Source organism: Lissotriton vulgaris, chromosome 8, assembly GCF_964263255.1.
Source record: "Lissotriton vulgaris chromosome 8, aLisVul1.2, whole genome shotgun sequence".
Lineage (NCBI taxonomy): Eukaryota > Metazoa > Chordata > Amphibia > Caudata > Salamandridae > Lissotriton > Lissotriton vulgaris.
The window spans coordinates 939,151,530-939,176,257 of NC_141696.1; positions in this window are offsets into that span (position 1 = coordinate 939,151,530).

Below are 24,728 nucleotides of genomic sequence, written 5' to 3' on the forward strand. Positions count from 1 at the left end.
CAATACAACGTTGCATGCAGACGTTTCAATAAGTCCAAACCCAACAAGTTTTCTCCGCAACCAGTCGTTAGAATAAGCGGAGCTTCCAATTCGTAAGGACCAATCGAAAGAGGCAAAGGACAAGAAACCGGGTTAGCAACTGGGGCGCCAGAGAATCCCACTGAAACATTCTTTAGGCCAGACAAAGGTGCCCCAGGGAGTTTGGAATGAATGATAGAACTTCTCATCGCACCAGTATCCAAAAGAAACAGCTCTGCAACACCCAAAGCAACTACTCCAACGTAAGGTCCATTCTGATCCTCTGGAACTGATACGACTCCCTTACTTTGTCCATGGCTGTCCTAACTAGAATGAAAATCCTGAACCTCACTCTCAACACAATAATCGTCATTATAATATTGCGCAGACTGAGTATTTTGCTGATCAAAATAATTCAAAGAATTCTGAGGGGGAAAGGAACGCTGTCCCTGAGGCAACGCACCTCGCCCTCTACCTCTAGATGCTGATTGAAAACCACCACGACCTCGCGGCCCTGGAAATCCACCATTACGCTGCAATAAAACCGGACAGCTATTCTTAAAATGACCTTCCTCTTTACAATAGACACATTGATTAGGACCAAGCAAAGGTCGCGGAACAAAACAAACAACCTATGAGGCTGGGAAGGCTGCTGAAACTGACGTTGGCCAGAACGAGGGGGATAAGCCTGTTGAAGAAGAACCTTCGTTTTTAATTCCTTAGTCTTCTTCTCCACCTTATCTTTTTGTTCTTTATCCCTATTCTCATAATACTGAGCAGTGGCCAATATCTGTGCAGAAGAAGAAACAGCCCAGGAACTTTCGGAGTCTTTCAACTTATGGGACAATTCAGGAAGTAAATTAAATACGAATTTATCCACAAATAATCGCTGTCCACCTTCAGTACTCATATCCTGACCACTGTGATCAATAAATGTCTCCTCAAAACGAGTAAAGAAATCGGAGACACTCTCATCTTTCTTCTGCTTACACGCAGCTAACTTATCCCAGTTAACGCGTAAGGCAGGCATCATTGTCTTCATTAAAGTGATTATTCTACCAGGCAATTGTGTAATCTAATAATCTGGCTTAGAACCACCCACTTGTGCTGCATCCGCGGTGGCTATATCGGCCCAAGTACCACCTAAAGCTTGGTCGTGGTCCTCTCTACGAATCCCAGCCCACAATGCTTGTGGAACTACATTCCCCGTCCACATATCAATATCGGCTAGGTTCATGATACACGCATCAACAGTCTGAGACAGCTCTTTATAATATCCAGCAGGATTATTACGGGGGTCCGGTAAAGACTGCTTAAGTGCTAAAACTTCAGCTCGTTTCCAAGGGACATGTACCCATATACGCTGGAAATGAGCAGGGACAACTGGAACAGCGCTCGCTTGCGGAACTGCCTCTCTCCAGACTGGAGGAACTTCCCTCATAGGATAATTCTTCATTCTCTGTCTAACTGCAGGATCAGGTTCAGAAATAGTCTGGGAAGAATATAACGATCTGAAAGCAACAAGTGTCTTTACAGCGTCCTCAAGTGCAGAACCCACAATAAGTCCTTTATCAAACCTGTCCTGTATGTCCAATAAACCCTGAGGAGTTAAATCCAACTCCATATCCTCCCATCCTTTGACAAGAGCGTCACACATGACGTTAAAAACATATCTCTGCATAGGCGCATTCCACTGGAGAAAGGTACTCAGAATATCGGGTACACTATACAGTGGACCACTCATCATCCATTTATGAGCAAGTGAGTTAAATACAACTCGTTCGTCAGAATCTGGAATTTGACTACAGGATTGCCTTCGAGAAAAAACAGGAGTCCTAGTAAACGGCCCAAGAAGGGGGGAGAAAAGACCAGAAACAGTATCAACGAACCGAGTACGAATCGGGGAAGAAGTAGGGAGTAAAACTGGAGACGCAGTACTAAGCAAAGGAAGAGAAGAACTAGCCATTACAAGAGAACCTGAAGGTGAAGGAGACTGAGGTACAGAAGTTGGTGGCAAAGGAGGAGCAGGTGACAATACAGGAAGAGGCAATTGTGGAGGAGCCGGAGCACCTGGCTGAAAAACAGGTTGCTGAACAGGTGGCAATAAAACGGGTGCATTAGCTCCGGGTACATAAGGCGGAGGCAATCTTAATAAATGGGACATTGAGGGATCTATGTCAGGGTCCTTACTCCGTGGGGAAGTAGGCAACACAGGGTAACATCTATCTATTGCCATATGATGTTGTCCTTCTAAAACTTCAATTCTTCGCTCAGTCTCATTATCCTTGAATTGTTGAGCAGCCTATATGATCGTCATATCTTTCGTTTTTCCTTCTCTTTTTGCTTGCTTAATTTCTCTCTGTTTGGCTTCCTTACGCCAGAGGCGGAAAGAGTCAAACATTGCCGGCCGGGCTTGTCTTTTAAACAAACTTGTTTCCAGATTATCTAAAACATCAGGCTCAAAGCTACCATTATCGGGCCATCGTAAAACACCATCTTTCTTCGTGTCTCTGATCCATGCCTCATTAAAGGCAATGGGACCAACACCCTGCTTAGAATAGAGCTCATAAGTAGGAGTTCCAACCGGAGGAATCGGACATGAGTCCTCGAGTCGGGAATCCCTAGTACAGCAAAATTAACAGAGTTTCCTAAATCCGCTCAAACCAGGCATTTTCAAGCACACTGGTCCGTTTACCAATTTCAAGGAGTGAAAGCAAAGAACACGGTACAAATGTACTCACCCCTTAGCTTCGGCTATTGCAATAGTCGAATAACAAAAGTCAAAAACAAAACAAAGAAGTGGGCGCTACCCATGAATACCTAACTAAATGGTCTTCTCACGCCAACAGAGGTCCGTCTAACGTCTCGTGATACTAGTCATCACCAGAGGGTCGAAGGCAGGGCGGCAGTCAGGGCAGCAGTCGTCAGCAGCCGTCGGGAAGGTTTAGCCATGCTGCAAAAGACCTTCGGTCTATTTCGTCATACAGGGGTCGCTTGACGTGGTGCGCGAATCCTCCGGAATTTTCTTGCGGGGCTTCTCACGACCCTCGGGCTGAACAGCTACCACTGAAGCCGCCCCACGTTGGCCGCCAGTTGGAGAACCGGGCCTTATGGGCCTGACGGCGCAGGGCACGCCTTAAATCCCCGAGTTCACCTGCCTTATCAAACAGAGACATGAGACACTCTGTTGAGCGTGGAAACCAGGTTTATTAGCTGCAGTCAAGCACAGTTATCCCAGAAGTTACACACAAGGTGGGTTCTGAGGAGACTGCCACTTCAATCCGTGGCGCACAATCTTTTATAGGAAACACATTTACGGAATTCACTCCTTACACATACAAAACGGACCAATGACAAAAGTTGGAAAACAAGCTATCAAGTATCTCAAATACGCCCCTTTCTCAGACCCCGTGTGTTACCCCTCCCAACAATTTAATCAGTGATGTTTGCAACAATCCAATTTGCAGGTGGCAGGACTTATTTGTGTGCCTCAAAGGATAGCTGTGTAACAAGAGAATACAAGGAAAGCATAGTTAAGGCCAGTCGGATAAGATAATGTAAGGAAAGAATAGGAGAAGGCAAATAGTCAGTTGAGACCGGGATCAGTCAACCCAGATGTGGATTAACGAACCCGGCCAAACCCTGACTTCAGTTTCATAAACAAGGGCAATGGAGTTACTCTTTAACTGAAAGGACACGCAACAGCTGGGAAAAGCAAAAAACACTCCGTTCGCCGTGCGGCCTGAGTGAGGGCAACACAAAATGTCGACGAGACACAAAATGGCGGCTAGATACGGAACTAAGTCAGAAATCAAAGAACCTCTGACTCAAGTAAACACTGATGGGTCAGTACCTTCTTCATGATGCAAATAAAGGCCAAAGCCCGCTGGTTATAAAATAATCAGGTGAGAAATTATGAAGGAGATTAATAATACTGAGCTTGGCCTAAACGCTATCAAGTAAAAACTGAGAGAACTCTGTCTTATGGTAATGCAACATTGTTACGTGTTGGACTTGATGACTACAATGGAGGTTAGACTGTGTGATGAGATTGGTGCTTTCTGTTGTACTTTTTCCTGGAAATGACATAGACAATGGGACATTGGCTCGTACCACCCAAGAATTGTATCGTCTGCAGGTCGACATGTAGAAGGAGGAAGGTGCTTTGGAGCAGGACTGGTTGCATAGTATCTTTTTTGGGATCCCCCATGGGTGTCCAAACTATTCATGCCACTGATGTCGGTTTTCATTATTGTACTTCTGTTATATGCTTTCCTACAAGTTGGGGTTTCCTGCTGTAAAAATGCAGGACCCGATTCACAGAACTAACTTAAGACAAAATCCTAAACTTCCAACCATTGTGGTATTCACAGAAGGCACTTACTCATTTTGGTATTCACAGAAGGCACTTACTCATTTCGGTATTCACCGAGTTAGGAGTTAGTCTTAACTTTACTACTCCTAAACTGAGAAAAATCCTAACTTTAAGACTTTCGGTATTCACAAAAGGCATTTAGGAGTCCTAACTTTATTACTCCTAAACTGAGAAAAACCTAACTTTAAGGCTTTTGGTATTCACAGAAGGCATTTAGGAGTCCTAAAGTTAGGACTCCTAACTTCTGTGAATACCGAAATGAGTAAGTGCCTTCTGTGAATACCAAAATGAGTAAGTATCTTCTGCGAATACCAAAATGGTAGTAAGTTTAGGATTTTGTCTTAATTTAGTTCTGTGAATCGGGCCCGCAGTCCTTAAATTAGGTAGTATGCAGACAGTAAGGGAAAAAGTAGCAGACAAAACAGACAAAAACACACTTTTGAAAAATATAACTGTCATGACATTGGGAGGATAGAGATATGTGCAGGCCAGACAACGGGAATACCAATAAATGTGATATCAACGTATGCCATTACCTGTAACTGTATAATGTACATAAATGCACTGTCAATCTATGCCATAGTGTATGCCAGCACAGCAGCGGCGATACCGGCTGTGGCAATGTCAATGTATGCCATAATTAGGGCTCCCGGTATTATGATATTTGTTTTTTTAACATTTCCGTTTGTTTTTATCCATATTTATTTTTGGGTAATTTTATCTGTATTTAGCCACATTTATTTTTGTTGCAGTCAAAAAAAGGCGCTGCAGCTAGTATTTTTCCACATTTATTTAAAATGACATGCATACTTTGTCGGCTGAATCCATAGTGGGAAAGAATAAGCAGCCAGCAATCTGTCAGTTTTGTGAAGGATATGTTCGCCCCTGAAATATAATTGCCAACACCAGGTGTTTTCCCTTCCCAAGCTAGACACTTAATAGAAATATCTCAGTCAAAAACCAGGGTAAAGGATAAGATACAGGAGACGCTGGTTTGGAATAGCAAATAACACAGCTTCGGACCATCACAGAACTACTACCTGCTAATATTGACAAAGCAAGAATAATGTGCATTGTCTTTAGGAAAAAAGTTTCTTCAATAACAAATATAAAGCATTTAAAACACCAGACTTTTTTTGTGTACGAAGGTCATAATTATATTTCTACAACGGGGTAATCTAGCACTGTGTGAAGGCTTAATTTGTCTACAAGGGCAACAGAACTGCTCATGGCATCAGGGATCTTTTACCATGGTCCACATTTACTTGCTGAAAAGATAAAAGACAGCACACTCATCAAAAAACAGAGCTGAGTGAGACCGGGCCAAACCTGTCCCATTACACTGGCATCTCAACAACACAGGGAGCCAAACCAGCCCACAACCCACAGGTCTACACAGCCTGCCTCTGGCTCATTATGTAAAGTGGCCCAGCGCATGCTGTGCTACGCTCCTATACCCCTCTAATACAACAAAAGGTTGCTGGGGCTACAGCCGATGTCCTGTGGTGTTTTCACACCTTTTAAAAGACATCGGATGCTTGCACTGCTCAAACAATTTACCTGGCATGAGCACCACAGCGAGGGGTGCTGGAGGTTCTCAGCAGACACGGCCTTCCCAAGCTGCACCTGTTCACCCATCTCCAGAGGGTCAATAGTTTCAGATTTCATTTGCAGCCCCTGTGCGCCTCTGACGCAGATTTTGTAGAGGCGCACACAGGCAGCAGGAGCATTTGTTTTGTCAGTTTTTTCCCATTTCTATATATAAATAGAGACAAAAAGTAACATGTTTTCTGTCTGTATTTATATGTAAAAATCTGTTAAAACAGAAAACCGGAAGCCTTAGCCATAATCTATGCACAAATGACAATAATGTTACCAGAAAAAGCAATGTCAATGTATGCCATGATTTAGGAATGCATAACTATGTCAATATCAGTAAAGGCAATATCAATGTACACTATGACAAGTGTATGCACAATGTTGGGAATGTCGATTAAAATTATGCCAGTGGCTGCCATATTATTTTTAGGTGTTCTAGCGAACAAGCATCATTGTTGTCAGATTTATCCTCGGAGCCTCGCCATCAACTCCTAGTCAGAGATATATGGTCAGGCAGGACCTGCGACCCACACCCATGCCTATTGAATACCAGGTCACAAGTGGGGTCCCTCTCAACCCAAAGGCGCCCTCAGGATAAACCCTGATCAATCCCACAGATAGAAAGTTGCACCACAAACAGGTCCAAGGCAAATGGCCCCAATAAATCATATTTGGACAAAGGCTTGCAATCCCCAAAAATATGTAGATAGAAATGCTAATCCAATCAGGACACAACATACACACCACTTATAGTGAACACGTGCTCCTTCTACCGGACATCTGTACACATACATACTGGCCCACACCAGCTCTCCCTGAGGTGGAGAGCCGTCTGTGTTCTTATCTGATGCCCGAGCTTGGGAATTCATGACTGAGACACATTTCAGAAATGCAGAAATGACTTTATTGTACTTCACAAAATGTATATAATACCAGCCACACATTTTACACCAAGAGACTTTACTCAGATACATTCTGTCTCAACTCTACTAGCCGCTGTGTTTAATGAAACTAACTTATTCCTGTTTTGCCATTTTTAATTTCTTTAAGGTAAATTCAAATCCCACCAACATTGAAACACTGATTTACATTTTGCAAATGAAGCTGTTACTTCCTGCAGAGATGGGACATGAAAGGACGGCAGTTTAGAATCTGCTGTTGGACCTGCTAAGTCTCCAACCGCTGGCCACAGACTCAAATTATTTGCTCCCACTAGATTGGACTGAATTTTGAGGATATATTTTGGAAGGAAGGAATTATTGCTAAAAAAAATCAGTGCAGTTTTAAAAGCGTACCATGTTGAAAATACTATTTATGCAACATAAAAAACAGAGATGTGCAAACTGGAGTCAGTGCAAATTAGCAGCAGTCATTTAATTTAATTTCATTTTAGTGCAGCAGAGTATTTTATTAAAATTAGCAGCGTAGGTTTAGTGCAATAGATTAAGAACATCACATTCAGATTTAAAAAACTACATATAGTTTCAACCCCCAAAACAAATGTAGTGATTCGAAAACTGCCAAACTTGCTTCACTTCACCCGCAAGTACCTATTAGTAGCACACCCTATCTTAGAGGGATCGCCTTAAACTATCAATCATATTCCAAATCTAATTTGAAAAATACAGGGCACAAAAGAGATTTAACTTTCATTAATTATATTTATTTATTACAAAGAAACAACAGTGATCATAGTGTAAATGATGCAGTGCTCAAAAGTGATTCCATTTGCAACATACATAGACAAAGACACTATACAGTTCCCAAAGGTTGTCTGTAGTACTCAAACAGGCAGCAGAGATGTTGCATCAATTGGTATATCATCACTTTAGAGCAAATCACATGAATCAACTAAAAGGGAGGGTTTGTCGACGTTTTAACCCCGTGTCAATGTAGGTCGTCTTCTCCGGGCATTGTCATCTGACTACCAACTTGCACATAAAACAGAAAAACAGGGAAATTCTATCATTCCTATGCTGTGATAAATCAGTCTACTACTTCAACATTCATGCAAGGAATGAACCGTAGAACATCTGGAAAAAATCTGAGGCTAAAAACAACACAGGCTCTCACTCAACAGTGATGAATGCCATTCCCATAGGTGGTGACTTTTTCGGGCTACTATCCACAAGTGAAGGTGTTTTCTCTGGTGTAGGTTATGTGGGCTCTCATTCTGTGGAGGGGTCGGATGCCTTGATGGACGTTGAACAGGAGGGTGATGCGGACAGCGAGCAGGTTGTTTTCCCCGATGCCTGAGTCGGCAGGGTGTTGCAAACGCACAGCATGTCGGTTTGGTTGAAGGAGATGTTTTTGAGGTACCTTCAGTTTTACTGTCCCATCCAGCCTCCTCATTATTTTGGTTCCGTCATGGGTCCCCAGTCTGGCCAATGGGTCTGGGTGGAACATTCAGAGGGAGTGTCTCCTGCAGCAGCTTAGAACTCAGAATTGCGCCAGTTGGGGGGGGGGGGGGGCAAGGGTACAGCTCCTTCTTCAAGCATGAGCGGTTTGAAGGTGCAGGTTTCATCGGGGACAACGGAGAGTTGTGACTCCACGGGTCAGCTGGTTGAGCAAGATGCGTCTTTGCTGCCCTGGTCTGAAACACACAGAAGTTTACATGGGGACTTTCCTTCTCATGCTGGACATCAGAAGCTGATGGCGGTGCAGCATTGGAGGTCGTATGATGAGGGCGTGGGAGATGGGGAAAAGATGTGGATGATTACTACTGGTTTGGGTCCATAAGATGATATTTTGATTCATGGGGATGACAGAGATTTGGAAGAACGGGAGCTCCGAGAAGTGGGCGGTGTTGAATCATTGACGGTTCCACACTTAAAGAGTGGGGTAAAAAGGGGTTCCTTGGGGGCAACAACTGTGCTTAGTATGTTTCAGGAGTCTGGAGCGGACCGAACAACAGATCCCGACTGGCGAAGCGGCCCTCGTCAGCGGGATGACTCTAAGGAATTCCAGAAATGCTCTGCTCAATTACCATCATGTAAGTCACAATGGTGGGACACGTAGACTCATACTGATCCTAGGCAGCCCAATAAGCGTTCTATTGGTGTTGGCGATGGGTTGTTGGTTGCTGACTTGACACCTCAAATGGAAGTGGGAGTACAGACTTCTGTTGTGCAAGTCAAGGTTACGCGTAGTGTCACAGTAGATGTGGTTCCCACTAGTCAACCCAAACAAGGGGCTGAGTTACTTCATTCTGGGAAAGATGTACACTAAGAAGCTCGGAATATTCATAAAAAGCTGCCTCATATGGGTATTTCAACTCCTTTGGGGCCTCACCTTTCCGAGAATTCAGGATTTGGAAAAATGAGTTTGAGGACGTTTTAAGTTATTACATAGGGACGTTCAGCCGCAGGAGGGATTCAAGGATGAAGAGTGGGAGCTTGCTAAACAGCCTAGGGTCCCTAAAAATATTGACAACTGGACATCCGCTTTCCTCATATATGGGAGCATATATTGTGAGCATCATGAGGACAGGGAAGTGGCTTTGTTGAAATATATTGATATATTTCCCAAGGCCCAAATGCACTTTGGTGGCTATGTGTGGCTCATTTACGATGAGGATTTCAGGGCCTGGCTCAGTGATTTTACTGACAAGCCATGGGGGGAGCTGGATTCCGAACTGTGGCTGTATTGGATGTCTTCCACTCACCCGCCAGCAACAACTCACACTGGCAGCGGTTTACCAATCACCTACCGGCTTTTTTAACCTCTCCCCGCCCAGGATGGGGTGGGTTGGCTTGGGAGAGGACAACCACTGGTCCCAGGGGCCTGCTGGCATTTTAATATAGGATTCTGTAGCAGACAACTTTGTCGCTACAAGCATGAATGCTCACAATGTGGGGGAAAGCACCCAGTCACCCAGGGCTTCGCAGGTCGTAAAGTCGGAGATCAAGGCAGGTTGCAGAGGGGGAGAAGGACGATTTTTCAGAATCCACCAAAAGGCTCCTACCCTAATTAGACTGGAAGTTCTAGAACATTGGTTGGGCTGCTATCCAGATGTAGAAGCAGCATCTAGTTTGTACTGGGGCTTCAAGGAAGGGTTTAAAATTGGATACCAAGGGCCACTTCAGCGGAGATAGGCTGAAAATCTAAAATCTGCTAAGGAACTTCCTCAGGTGGTGCAACAAAAACATCATGCCGAAGTACAGGCAGGTAGAATAGCTGGCCCGTTCCTGCAGTCCTTTTGCAAATCTGATTGTCTCACCCCTGGAAGGGGTCCCCGATAGAACAGAAGGAGATTATCATTTGATCCATCATTTATCCTGACCGGAAGATCAATCTATCAAGGATTTCATTTCCCCAGCAGACACCAGTGGGTCATACGCTTCTGTTGGTGATGCACTGAAATTGGTTAGGTCGGTGTGAGCTGGGGCGGAGTTGACCAAGAGCGATATTAAATCGGCTTTTCGCCTGTTGCCGATCCACCCTTCAGATTTTGAACTACAGGCCATGTTTTTTGATGGAGCCTTTTACTTTGACAAAATCCTTCCCATGGGATGTTCTGTTTCTTGTGCCCTCTTTGAATGGTTTAGCACTTTTTTATAGTGGTGCTTTACACAGTGTAGTGGACACGCTCTCGTGTGCCACTATTTGGATGACTTCATGTTCATTGGTGCCAGGCAGTTAAATCAGTGTAGCTTTGCGTTGAAAGGTTTTCAGGATATGGCTCAAGACTTGGGTGTCCCTTTAGCTCCTAACAAAATGGAGGATCCCAGCACCAGGCTAACATTTCTAGTGATTGAAATTGACATGCCTAATTTCTTGCACCTTCCCGCTGGACCCCTCTACTTATGTCTGGCTTGGATGGAGTTCATAAGTTATGGAAATTTTGATTTTCAGTCTGGGAGGGTGGTTATTTCTGAACAGTTCATTCTGGGTTTTGTCTTGCATTTAATTAACAGGTTTATCTCACTTCACGATCGCAGGAAAGTTGGCAGGAATGTATTTTTATGGTCAGCTGTGGTGGGGGTATGATCCAGTTGTAAGTTGTTTGGTAAAGAAGGTTTTAAAAGGCCTTAGCAGGGAGCGGAAACCTACATCGTCTTTACATCAGCCAGTGACTTTTGATCTCTTGCAAAAACTTTTGCTTCAGTTCCTTGTTTGTTGCTACGATGATTGAGAAGTTTTTCATTTTCATTAGTGTATGATTTTGCTATTTTTACGAGCATTCAGGGCTTTGGAGCTTTTGGAATTGCATGGCCAACCCAGCATTTGCATTAACAAGGTGTTTCTGCAGCAGTCCAAACTTAGGATTTGGTTGAGGGCATCTAAAACAGACCAGTTGGGTAGGGGCACTTGGGTATATCTGAACAGGAGTGGTGTAGAGGGATGTTGCCCAGTGGTGGAGTGGGAACATTTTAGCAGCACAATCGGTCCTGTTTCTGGTGCCATATTTTGTCATAAGGATGGCTCCAAGTTCTCTGGTGCTCACATGCCGGTAGTATATGGAAGGCTCTCATTAGGATAGGACAAAATCCAGCTTTGTTTGGCACACATTCCTTTCGTATTGGGGCTGTTACAAAAACGGCAAGGTTGGGTTGGGCATGGGATGGCATCGGGTGCATTGGGAGGTGGAAATCTTCATGTTGTGCTCGTTATGTTAGGAAGTGAATGGGTTTTGTTTTCCTTCTTTGCTAATTTTGTTTTTCCATCTAGGTTGCATACAAGGCCCATTGTCAGGGAAAATGAACACCTGGACGGTGGGCCATTTGTTCATAAATTGGGCAGCGCTTTTCACAGAGCAACAGATCAATGGCAGATCGCTCAGACTTTCCAGTGCAGGGCATGAAGTTTCATGGAAGGGTAAAAGTGGCATGCAGTGGGAGGGTTTGTTTACTACTTTGACTGACTTGTTTTCTTCCAGGGGTCCTCCGGATATGTTAATCATACATCTGGGGGATAATAACTTGGTGTCATTGTCCGGTTTTTCCCTAATCAAACAATGAAGCTGTATCTCGATGTTATAAAAAAACCATTGGGCGGGCACTTGTCTGGTATGGACTGAATTCATTTATAGGCAACATTGGAGGGGGGCCAGGAGTCACGCAGCAGTTGAAAAGGGCAGGCGCAAACTCAACCGCGCTATGAAAGTTTTTTGTCAAGCAATGGGGATTAAAGTACTGTCTAACGATAACATTACAAAGGACGAAGGCCACTTATTTAGGAACAAGGGTCTTCACTTATCACAAGGAATGAGAATCTATGGTGCAATCACAGTTTTTGATGTTCTACTTTTCAGAACAGTCTTGGGTAGGTCCATGAAAACTCTAACGGTTTTCCTGGGTGGCGCTTTTTAGGGGGGGGGGGGTAAGTCTGAAGCGGCCTTACCCACTCCTAGGGGCAGGGGCGGAAATGTCTAAACGCGGGGGTGGGGAAGAGAAAAGTTGGGGTTTAAAATGGCATGGGGTGTAATATATAAATTTTTTATTGAGTTGTTGTAATGAAGCTTGAGGTTTTTTGTGGAAAAACAATGCAAGTTATTTCATGATATCATACTGTTATAGTTATGCCATTGGGACAATTTCAACTGTTTCAATAAAGCGGCCTTTTCTGCTATAATGAACATTAGTGGGGCTGTGTTTATTGCATGATGGGAACCCAGGTGGAGCAAGGCATGAGACAGTCTCCACCTGGGCTATTTCGTGCAAAGCATACGGCCGCGCTAGGGGTCAGGTGTAGGTAGTTAGGCAGGAGGGAGGGAGTCAGTAGGCGGTAATTAGAGGCAGGTTAGCGGGAAGGCACCTGCGTCGGCAGTGCCCTGGGGTGTTTGTCGCTGCTTTTCTCGCTGTCCCACACTCCAACCCTATATAAAAAAAAAAGTTACTTGCCACTCTAGGACGGTTTTGAAGTTTCCTAATTTTTCCTTGTTTTATTTTAGCGTTTTTTGGGGGTGGTAAGTCTGGAGCGGCCTTACCCACTCCTGGGGGCATGTGGGGAAATGTTTGAACGTGGGGGTGGGAAAGAGAAAAGTTAGGGTTTACAATGACATGGGGTGTGTTACATGATGTTTTGATTGAGTTGTTGGAATAAAGTTTGGGGGTTTTTGTGGAAAACAATGCAAGTAATTTCATGATGTCATACTGATATGGTGGTCTTCTTTTTTCAGCTTGGGGACACTCCTGGGAGTAGCCGTGCGCTTCATAAATTCCAGATAACATAACATAACATACCATATAGTTATGCGATTGGGAAATTTTCAACTGTCTTAATAAAGCGGCCTTTTCTGCTATAATGAACATTAGTGGGGCTGTGTTTATTGCGTGAAAATTGGATAACATCAGCGTAGAGATGGGCAGCTAGAGCCACAGTTTAAAGAGGTTTGTCTGTCCAGTGTTATCATCCAGAAAAAGTTAGTCAAATTCTCCAATACCTGGAACAAATAGGTGGGGGAAAACTGATTAGCAATGTGAATGACAAAACAACAAAGGCTGGAGGAGGCTAAACAATGCTATTCATGTAAGTATAATTGTATTTGATACTTATTGGGTAAGCCTAGCCTGGAGAGACAGCAAACAAGAAAATTGTGCCATTGACTCATTTTGAGAGAGAGAGAGACATGCTTAAAGTCTCTCTGAGTTAATGAGAGCTGGCTGCCGAAGACACTAGCCTCTACTATGATATCTTCTGGCCACGCAGCAACAATATTAGATGGTTATCTTTAGCATACAGCCGCTGATCAAAACATATTTTAGTTTTTAGTTTGAAATTTGGTAGACTGCCAATTCTTGTTTCTTCTGTAGAAGGCACTAGATTCGTGTGTCCTGTTTAGGTCTGTGCTCAAGACAGCTTTACGTCTCTCCCCCAGAACTATTGTTTCGAATGTGCTGTATACGTTCCCTGAACAAGCAGTGACAGTAGCGAGTAAACATTTGTTGACAATGGCCTCCACTGCATTCAATCTAGCGGCTTTAATAACGAATGACAGTGTGGACCATTACTTATAAAAACACTCCCTTTAATAGCCCAACAGAGCTTCCTTTCACTAGTGTCTGAACGTTCAAATTATCCAATAGATCTTCATTTGCGCCTTGTGAGGCATGTTATGAGTCTATCAGTTATCTTCAAAGCCCCCTACATAAGCTGCTGCCAGTAGTCTATGTTTAAAATTATGTCAGGGACTGAAAAGGCTCTTGTCAGGTGCAGCATAATTTATTATTTTTTCATCACAAGATGAACTTGCATAACATAACTTTTCTTTATTCACTGATTGTAATGTGATGCTCCACTGTAGCTTGTACAATATTCCAGGAATTCGAGGTTAAAAAGACATTAATCTGCCTATTTTTCAGTTATGACGTTTAACATCATATTTCAAGAGTAAAGTGTGCATAATAGAACACTGAGCTTCATTTGTCAATCAACGCAATGCAGGTAGATCAACTGTTCATGACCACATTTTGTAAACTCAATATGACTGCTAAAGGTTGAACACACAAGGGTGTATTGTGATCACAGCTGACATTCTTCATGCTGAGCTCGGCTACGTTGCAGTGTTTTATTTACGCTTCTATAACGTTTTCTAGAACTTTGAAAGGCATTCGCTATTTTCATGTCTTTATCTTAACTGCTTATGGTCAATAACCCCCACTTCTTGTTCTGCTCTAATACACCTTTTCCCAGTTTCTTATGAGTTATTGCTCTCTTTCTTAAATAGGATGTCTTCATTACTCGTATTGCATTTTTTAGTTTTATTTTAAAGGAGAATTACACCACCATAGGTATACTATCATTAAAATAAATAAATGCAATTCATTTTTGGATGAACTTATCTTCATGTTTCCTTAAATTGAAGCCCGCATGCCTCTTGTAAATGGGTGCACATAATAGGTAAGAAAGTTCAACAGCTTGTTGTGTACTTTCAGAAAGTAGGTTCAAATGGTATGACTGTGACTGGCACAAAATGTACCCGTAGACTGGATACTAAAATCGATTTCCAGCACTTAGAAAACCTTACTTAACTTACATTTTAAATTTGATTCTTTGGAGAACAAGGAAGGAGCAACGAAATTTGACCTCTGTACAGGAGAGAGCACCATTATTCAAGAAGAACTTTAAAAATAAAAAAAAATGATTACTTTCATTCAAATAAAGTGGCCATTCTGCTCTGCAACTTTTCGAAAAGGAATAAGAGGAAAGGAACAGGAAAGAGGTCATTTTTTCCACTCCACAAAAAAAATCAAAAATTGAGAATCAGTTAAAATGAACATCTTTTAGAGGAGAACGACATTACAAATCCAACTTACATATCAGGCACACTAGCACACGTTCTATGGTAATGAACTCAGAATTGTGTACCCTAGAATGTGCTCCAGGGTGTAAAAGTCAGAATTTCACATTATTTGCCGACAAGATTCTCGGCAAACTTGGGACAAAATCGCAAGGGGTATATATTTTATAGAACTGCAATTAGAGCATGACGAAGACTGTCCTACTTAAATCGTATTTTGCAAACCAATAGGAGTTTGCACCCAGAATGGAACTATGCTTATAGCTGTACACAGGACCACAGATTAGAGATAGGAGAGATGTTCAAGTTGTCTACAAAGTCCCTTTGGAAATCTTAGTTTATTTACAACTACTTATCAACAATTTTGTTTTATCAGTGCCCCATGCTCTGATGTCTTAAAAGCTGAACATTTGACTAGTTGTGAAAGGTAACATGGGGAGTAATGTACACCATTGCCTTCTTACTCTTAACGCTTTTTATTTTTTACTCTTAACACACTCAGCTGACTTGCCTGGCCTGTCCTATATATATATATATAAATATACAGGTGGCATGTGGACACCTGCCCACAACTCTAAGCAACATCTGTGCACTCCCCTGAGCAAGCAAGTTAAAAGTACCTAGCTTCTTGTCTTCTTCCTCAACGACTGTCTAAGCCTTTTCTCCCCACTGAACTAGAAACCTAAACTCCTACTCCTACTTCCTACTGAAGAAACCCAAGGCGAACCGAGCAAACTGAAAAACTTCTGGCCCATCTCCCTGCTGCCGTTCCCAACTAAGGTCATCGAGAAGATAGTCAACATACGCTCACCCGCCCCTTCGAAGACAACAGCATCCTGGACCCCTCCCAGTCATAATTCCGCATCAACCACAGCTCAGAGACCACCCTCATCGCCGCCACAGAAGACATTAGGATCCTACTGGCAAATGGCGAGACGGTGGCCCTCATCCTTCTGGACCTCTCCGCCACCTTCGAAACTGTCTGCCACCGCACACTGCGCACACGACTCCACGGCGAAGGGATCCGAGACAAAGCCTGGACTGGACCTCCTCCTTCCTTTCCAGCAGAACACAGAGAGTCCGCCTCCCCCCGTTCCGATCCGAAGCCTCCGAGATCATCTGCGGGTCCCGCAGGGATCCTCCCTCAGCCCGACGCTGTTCAACGTCTACATACGCCTCTAGCACGCATCCCCCAACATCACAACCTCAACATAACTTCCTACGCCGTTGACACGCAACTGATCCTCTCCCTCACCAAGGACCCCTTCACCGCCAAATCCAACCTCCACCAGGGAATAAAGGCCGTCGCCGACTGGATGGAGGATAGCCGCTTAAGCTGAACACAGACTAGACGGAGAACCTCATACTCAGGCCCAACCGCTCACCATGGGACGACTCCTGGTGGCCTGCATTGCTGGGGACACCCCCCGCACCCACCAACCACGCACGCAACCTGCGAGTCATCCTCGACTCGAAACTCACCATGACCAAACAAGTCAACGCTGTCTTCTCCACCTGCTTCAACACCCTCCATATGCTCCACAAGATCTACAGATGGATCCTGACAGACACAAGGAAAACAGTCACCCAGGCCCAGTCATCAGCAGACTCGACTACGGAAACGCCCTCAACGCAGGAGCCCCAACCATGCTCATCAACAGACTGCAAAGAATCCAGAATGCCTCTGCACGGCTGATCCTCGACATCCCGCACAGTGACCACATCACCCCCCACCTGAGGAACCCGCACTGGCTCCCTGTCGACAAAATAATCTCCTTCAAGCTCCTGATCGACGCACACAAGGCACTCCACAAGACCGACCCTGCCTATCTCAACAGTCGATTCTCCTTCTACGTACTCAACAAGAAACTCCGCTCTGCAGACCTCTACCTGGCTACCGTCCCACGCATCAGCAGAACCACAACTGGAGGCAAATCCTTCTTCCACCGCACCAACAAGACCTGGAACACTATCCTCCTCATCCTATGACAAACCGAAGACCTTCTAACCTTCAGGCTGGCTGTTCGACCAGTAGCAACAGCATCCCCCCTCTCCCCACCCTCAGCGTCTTGAAACCCTTGCGGGTATGTAGTGCAATTTACAAATTATTTGATTGATATTTGATTGAACTCCCAACTCTCAATGAGACAGGCATGCTGAAAGTAGCCATTAAAGGGTTGTATGGAATATAAATTTAAATCTGCTGCCTCCTCTTGTTTTCCACAAGCCTGCAGATGGCAAAGAGAGCAATTGTGGGTGCCAGATCATCATGAAAGGTTTACCATGTCCCTCAGGTCTGTGCACACTTAAGAGATACAGAAAGGCCGTGGAGTAAGTTGATTCTATCTTTCAGTCCATCACCATAGTTGGGTGTCTGGAAACCAGAGAGGAGTTAAATTAAAGATGATCATTGTTTAACTCATGGAAGGTGAGTTGCAAGTAAAACTTTGGTTCTGCTTGGTGATCAAGCGTATGCCAGATTGAGGTTAATCCTTTTTCACCACATGTGATGGATGCAATGTGTATGCACACCTTAAATCTACACTCTGCAGTGTGTGGCAGACAGGCTTGGGTGGCACCCTCAAATGGTGAATGCTTTCAAGGTATTTGTTTGGTGGCTGATGTCCTGAAACCTACTAGAGGGAGAGATTTAGCATCCAGGTCTGTTTTCTCATGCAGGTCTCAATACTTGCATTGACAAAAAATCACTAAGGGCACTAATCGCTTTTAATGATTTAATGAGCAAAACAAGACCAAATAGACGCTCATGGAGGTAATCACTAATGGCGTGTTTGCTTGAATTGTGTCTCTAACAGGCATCATCCTGTATATAATATTGAAAACACAACACTATTACGTGTGTGCACCATATCCTTGAGTCTCTGACCACTACAGTGGTGAGTACTATGCCTGCCCTTATTTACTTATTACATACAATGTGCCAGTGTGAAAATGAGCAAACCTTTAGTTTCTCTAATTTGCTTTCTAATTTTTTCTTGCATATGATAACAGTACCCCGCCGGGCTACCTGTAAGTCAGTTTTAATTCTTCACCATGCATGGGTTAGAACAAGTTATCATTCAAGTATTTTGGTCCCTCGTCCATATACTATTACAATACTTGTTTGATCAAATTTGTCACATACCATACTCACTCCCTCCTCATTTTTAATTGTAGATGTCCCTCAATGTCCTGTCCTGATGAGACCCATATCCCTAACGGTCGAAACGCCGTCGACGCTACAAGGAATTGAACCATAAAATTAGTGCCTAAGACTGTGGATAGACACTAAAACAATTATTTATGTATCAATGTTTAGGTCATTTTCCTTCCTTTTAGCCATCCCATGAGAAACCACTGTGCTTGTATTTATTTTTTGCTGTCTGTATTGTTATTTTTGGTTTCACACGTACACTTGGGACACTGTGCACCCCTTTTTTGTCTTCACATGACTAAGTGATAAACAGAATATGATTGCAAAATCATGCAACCAGTGTTTTGAAGTATAAAAGCATTGTTGAGATCTATCCAATTGTTCATGCATTTCTTTTTGACATCCCTGCCAAACCTCTGTGTTCTTGGAAATTGCTATTAAGCTCTATATTGAATGTATGTTATATAGTATTATAACACAGGAACCATTGTTTTATGATACAATTAAATGCCCTGGTTCCTATGTGAGTAGGGTTCTCCTTGTTTCCTTTGAGACTATTCTTTGATGAGCCTGAGACTCGTAAGAATTCCACTTTGTGTATTGGTTTGCACAGCAACTTTCATGTGCCAGTGAGGACCCTAATACTTGTAAGCATTTCATTTTGTTACTTGGTTTGCACAGGTTTTTCACCAGGGTGATTACTATTGACTAGACACAGAATGTATGCATGGCGATTTGTTCAGATGACCTCTGGAAATTTGGTTGGCACACTCAAGTGTATTTCAGCATGGCCCAATTGTGCGCAACAGTTTTAGGATATGCTGTTTTTTTCTCAGCATTCCTTTCTTAGTGGTTTGTTGAAATTGTACACATTCCTCTTTGTTACTTGGCAATCACGAGTATTCAACCAGGGTGATTATGAATTATATGGCACAGGGTTATGGATGTTGATTTGTTCATGTTAGAAATGAGGGTCTCAAGTTGGTATGTTTCTACCCTGTCCAAGTAGGGACCCTTCCTCCTAGTCAAGATAAGGGAGTTACACTTTAAAATAATCCCTGCTCACCTCCTGAGCAGTCAGGCCTTTCTTAATGGCAATGTGTAAAGCGTTTGCACATATCACACAGTAATACAGTGAAAACATTACACAATGACACCACAGCAGCTTTAGAAAAAAAGCCAATATTTATAAAGATGTGAGTATTACAAGGATCAAATTGCAATACAGTTCCTTGAAGTCGATAGCTCCATCGGGAGCTATCACGGCATCGTGAGCAAACAAATCCAACAGTTCAGGCCTATCGAGAGGTCGCAGGCCAACCATACTGTCAGAAAGACCCGCAAACAGTACCTTGGAAATGGAGGGCATTGTGGACCTTCCGATGAGCTCCGAAGAGGCGGTGTCACAGAAGTCAGGAGGAGTCTGTTCTGAAGGTTGGTGTAAGAGGGGTCGGTCCCTTGAAGTCACACGCGTTGCAGATCAAACTCCGTTAAGTTGAAGTCAGGTGTTCTGGCATCAATGGCATTTGAGCTGCAATGCGAAGTGGGACGATGCGACGTGTGGTGTTCACAGGTCATGGTGCAGGCAGTGGCTCAGTGACAGCATCCAGCGTTGTTGGTGAGACCACGGCTGCAGTGTGAAGCAGGGCGATGCGATGTGATGTATCCACAGGTCACACTACAGGCAGTCACGTCATTGTTGCAGAAACGCTCTCGTCAGTAGGCCCAAGGTTGTGATGCAAAGCAGGGCGATGCTTTGTGTGGTGCCCATAAGTTGTGCACAGAGCACGTCACCAATTTTGGTAGACCTGGGCTATGTGGTGTGATAGTGTGATGCTGCATGTACCTCACAAAGCGGTGTCCATGGGCCATTGTGTAGGCAGCAGCATCGATGTCGACATAGAGCCTCTTCGGCAGTGATACCAGGGTGGCAATGTGAAGCTAGACAATGAGAGGTGCAGTGCCCACAGGTCACGATGCAAGCAGCTGCATGGGGGACAGCGTTGTGTGATGGCATCGGTGAGACCAGGGTTGTGTTGTGAAGCGGAGCGGAGCGATGCTCCAGGTGGTGCCTTAAGGTCAGGGAGTAGGCAGTGGCGTTGTTGATGGCATCAGGGTGGCTTTTCTTCTTTTGCAGCACAAAACACACTGTTCCCATGCTGTTGGCAGATTAACCTGAAGTCTTTGATGTTGCTGAGACTTCCAACGGGATGCAAGCTCTACTTTAAGCACTTGGAGATACTCAGGCAATACGTTGCAGAAAGTTCAGTCCAGTCCTATCACTGACCAAGACAGAAGCAGCAAGCAGCAGGCCAGCCCAACAAAGCACACAGTAAAGTGAAAGTCCCTCCTTACAGCTTCTTCAGATCTTCTTCTTGGCACGTTCCCCAGTCCCAAATATTTTAAAGGTTGGGGGTCAGAGCCCCAATACTTATACCAATTTTACTCTTTCAAGTTGGCATACTTCAAAATGTCGTTCTTGCCTTATTAGAACCAGTTCTGTCGTCCCTGGAGCAGCCACACTGCAGGGGTGGAGAAAGCACTGCAAAAGGCAGGCACGGGCCTAGGTCAGTGATAACTTTTCCCACCACTTTAGCTCAGGAAGACTCATCAGGATATGCAGGGCAACCTTCAGCTTCCTTTGTTTGAGTGTTTGGAGTGAATGCACAAACAGACCCTGTCAGTCTAAACCAGACGTGGCTTCCACAAGCAGGCACAGAATGGTTAAGCAAGAAAATGCCCACTTTCTAAACGTTACCAAAGGGGATGATGGACAGAGCATTTGAGCAATCAAACGCTCACCCCCAGTCAACTGATCTGGGTTTAATCCATCATCATTCTTTAGCTCACTCCACCACCCCAGTTCAGGCATGGCCATATGCAAATCAGTCTGACCCAGTGCCTCATTGGAACAGTCCAGCCCGAACTACCAAGCCATGTCTTCCCTGGACCAGAAACAAGCATCCTGGGACCGGTTTCTGGCTAATCAGCCATCATCAGCCAGGCTAGCTTGAATCCAGTGGCAAAGTGAGCATTTTCAAACAAGCAATATAAAACCCATCTTTACTAAAAGGTGTCTTTTCAAATTGTGAGTTCAGACATCCCAAACTCCAACTTTCTATCATCTTCCAGTTGGAATCTCCACTGGAAAGGGGTTTCCAGACAGACCCCATGGTAACTTTGTATAGTGAAAAACGAAATGCAGGACATTTGAAGCCACACAACTACATGTCCTACCTTTTAAGGACACTGGACACTGCGCCCTGCCCCTAAGGAATGGGAATGACTTATGTGTAATAAGAGAGAAGGGTGAGGCCTGGCAAGAGGCTTGCCAAGGTCGACATGGCAGTTTAAAACTGCTTGAACAGATACTGCAGTGGCACGTCTGAAGCATATTTAAAACATCAGGCATACAGGACTCTCAAGACAGGGCAGTGGAGGCCTAACTAAAGACATACAGGTCTGTAAACGCCTCCTGCGTAAGGCGATAGCAAAAAAGAAAAGAGGGGGTGGCGCATTGGAGGGACCGACGGTTGCATCACTGAGGGCAGCACTAAGAAAGAAAATTTGGGAACACAAAACCGCCATCTCAGAAAGGGAATGGCTAAAAGTATTTGTCCTGATAAAGCAAAAGAACCCAGTCCACCTGTGGAGACATATAAATCAACTGAGCAGCAGTGGAATATCAAGAGAGAATGGAGTAGCAGAAAAGGACTGGCTGACGTATGTCAACCAGCTTTGTACAAGTACCGCTGCCCACAAAGACAGTCCAGAAGTGGCCAGTGGCAAAGAGGTCCCAGACTGGCAAACAAAGATCTCTCCAGGCGACACGAAAGCCAGCCAAGATAACCTGCCTGAGGGTAATAGAACACCGGGAGAATCATATGATTAAATACCAGCCAAGCTAAATTCCAATATGGTCAGTAAGATCATTAAGAACATGAAGAACGATGGGGCTCCTGGACCAAGTTGTTTTTGACATTTTATAACTGAATCCTCCAAAACGATTTTATGCCTGCACCTATCACTAAGAATAGGCTAGATAATTCTAATAAGAATGATCTTTCTTATTTATAGAGTTTGAAAATCTATCAACCATTTTTGAAGCAATATCCACAAGTGATACCTGGACTTCTTTTGCTGTGTATATGAACTCTATGCACAAGGTAATTTTCAGTACCAATATGGTTCACGGCCCTTAATTCAGATATTCATTTCGCAATATTGTGAACCTGCCATCCTTGTTTTTCAGCATTGTTGCTTTGGATGCTCCTGCTCAAATTCTTCACAGAGCTCTGTCGATTTATTTCAAGTAGCACCACTGACCCCTTCGGGAAGTGTTTGTCTCAGAACCTTAATGTAAGCAAATATTACTCTCAACAACATGTAATTCATCAAGCTATTGTTGATTTTATACCTAGTCGCCACACCGACTAAACAAGTTGTTTTAATGCATTTGATCATTAAAAATGTTTTCTTTCTCTGTTTGTCTTGCGAATAGATATGTTCTTTATTTACTTTTTGTAATATAACCAGGTTGTAATGCAATATTATTCTGTCAGAGTTTTTCCTAGGGTCATCAACTATAATGCTTAAAGCTCAAGTCCTGATGATGGTCTTATGAAAATATCTCCAAAAGACCGAAACGCCGACTACTGAGTCTAATTCTGCTTGATATTCATTAACCACTATTGATTTTCGTTTATTTTTGATTTGAAATCGTTGTGTCATTATTTGTTAGCAGTGTAGACTTATTTTAAGATACATCTTAGGAGCATATAAGACGCTCCCTTTTATATCCCAAATGCATTTTTCTGTACCCTACTTGTATTGTTGATTTAATTTCCCTGTTGCAAAGAAAATAACAATCTTTTGACTCAAAAAACCTGGTTATTGTATTCTTTCACTTCTTTAATGTGTTAGTGTGGTAACATTATTGATTTGTACATGAGAAACTTCATTCAGCCACTAACTTTTAGTAGCGTGGGTACTTAATCCACTGTAGTCCCTCTTTTGCTGTAACTAAGAATTCTAAACAAACAAACCCCTTGCTGGCCCATTTTTTGAACGTTTTAATTGCCCAAGCCCGCAAGGGTATATTGGATCGCTCTCCCCCTTCAAAAATTTCAAATGGAATTCCAGCACCTGTCTTTAAAAAGGCCCCCAACTTTAAGGCAGGTTTGCTAACTCCTTTATTCGTCCATACATTTCAATCATACACCGACCCCCGATTCATGGATGGGCTCAATTTTGGTCCCTATTCATGAAAAGGGAGACAGCCTAAAACCTTCGAACTATAGGCTTATTGCCCTGCCTGACCTTGAAGCCAAGGCTTACGCTCGCCTTCTACTAAAGGACTTGGAGGGGCGGGCAGAAGAGAATAGCATTATACCATCTTCTCAAACAGGCTTAGGGTCAAAGGCATCGACCATGTATAACATACTGGCATTGGCCTATTTATCCACCCAGGCCATCACAAAGAACCATCCCCCACTTTTCTGCTGCTTCATGGATTACAGCACAGCCTTCGATAAAGTGGTGCGTAGAAGACTATGGTGGAAGCTAGAAAACTGGGGCATTCCACCGAACCTATTGAAGGCAATAAGATCGCTTTATGAAGATACCTGGGTAAGAGTCAAAACCAAAGCCAGCCTCGAAACTCAACACGGAGAACGGGCTGAAACAAGGTTGCGTGTTGGCTCCCATTCTTTTCAATCTTTACAAAGCGAATTTGGGTGAAGCCCTAAAAGGTGCCAGCCTAGCAACTCCAAGACTAGGAAATATGAGGTTGCCGGTGCTTCAATACTCTGAAGACACTGCCATAATGGATCACACAACTGCTTTGAATCAATTTAATAACATCAATAACCTGCTAGTAAACCAAGGAAAGACCAAGGTTGTCATCTTTGGGTCCTACCATCAGAAAAAGAAAGCACAATGGCATTTGGGTAACCTGCAAATCAAGACAGAGGTGTCATACAATTACCTAGGGGTCTTGCTGATGGATCGGGCTACTGCCCATTTGAAAAATCAAAGCACTAAGCCTAACAGGGTCATACATTTACTCAAACAACTAAACAATCAGCTGACTAGTCCAACCGCCGGCCCAATATTGAAAGCTATGAAAGCAAAACTGCTACCTGCAATCAGTTATGGCCACCAGTCTTTCCCAGGGTCACCGCAGGCCTACTTAAATACACCGCAATCTAAAGCTTATAAAACAGTGTTTCAAATCCCAAGGGCAGCAAGGCAAGCAAGGCTTAGATTGGAGCTGGGAATGGCAAGGCCGGACCTGATGTGCCATTGTGACATCATAAAGCTCTACCTCAGGATTTTAAGGG